The sequence below is a fragment of the Monopterus albus genome, unplaced genomic scaffold (assembly GCF_001952655.1).
Source record: "Monopterus albus unplaced genomic scaffold, M_albus_1.0 scaffold334.1, whole genome shotgun sequence".
Lineage (NCBI taxonomy): Eukaryota > Metazoa > Chordata > Actinopteri > Synbranchiformes > Synbranchidae > Monopterus > Monopterus albus.
This window is the reverse complement of record NW_018128214.1, coordinates 315,168-317,861: the sequence shown is the minus strand read 5'-3', so window position 1 is coordinate 317,861 and position 2,694 is coordinate 315,168.

The following is a 2,694-nucleotide window of genomic DNA, read 5'->3' as shown; positions in this document are numbered from 1 at the left end:
TTCCAACCATAAAACAGCAGCCCGCCCTGCCGAGCTGCTCTGGAGGTGGCCTCTCTCCTCATGCTCCAGTGCTGGTGGTTCAGGGTGGTTGTATTACCAGTCCTCTCCCTGTTCTTATTGTTCTTTTGCTGGTTTAAACCACCATTCCCTGCATTGAATTTTTACTTCTTTATTTTCCTCTGTCCCTTTTTTCTTGGTCACTTCTTTTCTCTAGCTCTTATTAACTTATTTCAGGCTTTGTATGGACCTGAACTTGGCACACAACACACAAGCCACATGAAAAGCTTCCCTACGTTTTGGAAATGTCCTGTGTTCGTGTTTGGCCTCGTTACTGCTGAAGCCCATGAGATGTGGCTGAAAGCTGAAGAAACGAGCTCAGCACCAGTTCAGGAGACACATCGGTGAACATGTTCAGTTATATTATTAAACGATGCCTAGTAAAAGGGAGAGGAGTTGTTGAACGTCACATACAACAATCTGAATCTTTAAACTTTAAACTGATGAGTTGTGAGTAGACGAGTCAGTAGTGGGTCTGTTGGCCGCCGGACATGGGGACATGGGGACAAGGCAGAACATTGTCAGGTTCAGTCCCTGATCTTCAGACGCTCTGTTTGTTCTGCGACAGGTTGAAACTCGTCTGTGAGCTCAGGTTCATACCCATTGTGTTACTGTTTGCTGTCTCTAACCACACTGACTCGCAAACTGACTCAGATTCAGACGGTTTCCGTGATTTGTTGACTCGTTTTATTCGTTTCTATCTCAAACATGTTCAACCGTGACCGTGTCCTGTGGGAGAAGACGGACTCATCCTGCCTTTGGAGGAAGCCTCCTGTGGTGCAGGCTCGTTCGTTGTGTTGCAGAATATGTTGATGTTATTGTACATTTTAATGCGATAATAAAACATTAGCATGAAATGCATTTAATGCTACAATTTCAACATTAAGATGAGAGAAACAAAGACTGAGTCAGGACTTAGGAGAGTTGCCCTCATTGAACATAAAGCCACAAACGAGTAAAACATGTTTAGACAAATGGGGAGGAGACTAAACTCACCCTATTGGGGACAAGTTGGTATAATAAAGATTGGGTTTTAGCCCATACATCCTCTGAGTGAACAAGAATGGGATCTTTTACACCTTCTAAATGGGATAGCCTGGCAAACATTCTTACCTCAGTCTACCCAGTCAACATGGTCATCTTCTCTCTTCCACTACTTTGCAAGTTTAGCTGCTTCAGATAATGGAGAATAATCTATTGCCTGCAGACCTAACCCTCCTTTATCTTTAGGAGCACACTGTTCGCTCATTTTAATCCTGGGCTTTTCCTTCCCCACAGCTTAACTATATTATCATACCTTTAAAAAAGGTTGGTGTTCTTGTAGTTGGCAGCATCTCAACTATGTAGTTAAGCTGAGGGGCTACCATCACATGTATTAGATATAATCTGTAGAGTAATGACTCATGATGGCACAACCTGGTTATGTTGTATTGATTTGGCACATGAGACTAGCAGAACATGGTCTACATGTGAGGGAAGCAACAGGGTAACTTACATGATGCAAGATGTTACACAGATCTTATCGTATGCGTGTAAGACTTCACAGAATGACATGAACTCAGGACAATTTATGTTGGAGGTGTAAAAGAGAAGTAGGACCCTTCCTGCACTGTATATGGGAATGCACACTGCTAAGACCATTCTGGACCAAGGTCACGGATGCCCTGAGTAACCGGTTTGGATGGACTGTCCATGTTGAACAGATCACAGTGTAAACGATGAGAACTCCTGTTGGGACCTCTTTTGGGACTTTATGAAGCCGGACAGAGCTCCTGGATAGATGTCATGTACTGTGTAATGCTTATTTTGTAACTATAATCCATATATATAATAAACCCCATAGCATTTATGGCGTCACCAGGACTCCAGACTGTGAACGAGTCAGATCCAGTGAGTCAGTGAGGGCAGGACTCACGGAGCTCTGCTGCCCTCCAGGTGTCTGACTGTGGTTCATGCATCTTTACATTTCAGTTGAATCTCATTCATCCCTTCACACACTTTAAGCTTTAACGTTTCAGAACTTTTTAACACCACACTGTTTTTTATTCTGCATGTTTCACTGTTGAACAAGAACTTAGTCCCGTTTATGCCACGTTCCCCTCAGAACCACCAGGACTCCCCTAGGAATCATTTCTTGATTCCTGTGGCCTGGGCTGGATTAATGAGCATGCCTACACAGTTCAGCCAGTGTCTCCTGTGACCTGGTGGCATGGTTATGAGTGTGGAGAGGAGGTGTGATGATGACCTCTGACCTCTGCTGGAACTCACAATGCTGTGGCTTGGTACCAGAAGCCAGGCTGGGTGTTTCAGATGTTTCAGGAGATTGGCAGGACAATGCTCCATCTCCATCAGAGCACAGGACTGACACCACACTTTGTCCCTTAGGAGCTGCAACACTTCTAACTCACCTTACTGTCTACAGCAGGGAGAAGAACTAGTCCCGAACGTTGTGAATAAAGCTTAATACTTTTTGCAACTGTCTAAGGAAACGATTCAAGGTTTTTAAGAACTTCCCAGCCCTGCTGAAGCTCTGGTCATCAGTGAACACCTGTGGGACTGTGCTTAATGTGAACCTCCAGGAGCAACAGAAACGCTTCTACTCTGCTTCAGTCTGCTTTACTTTTTTCTACTGCTTAA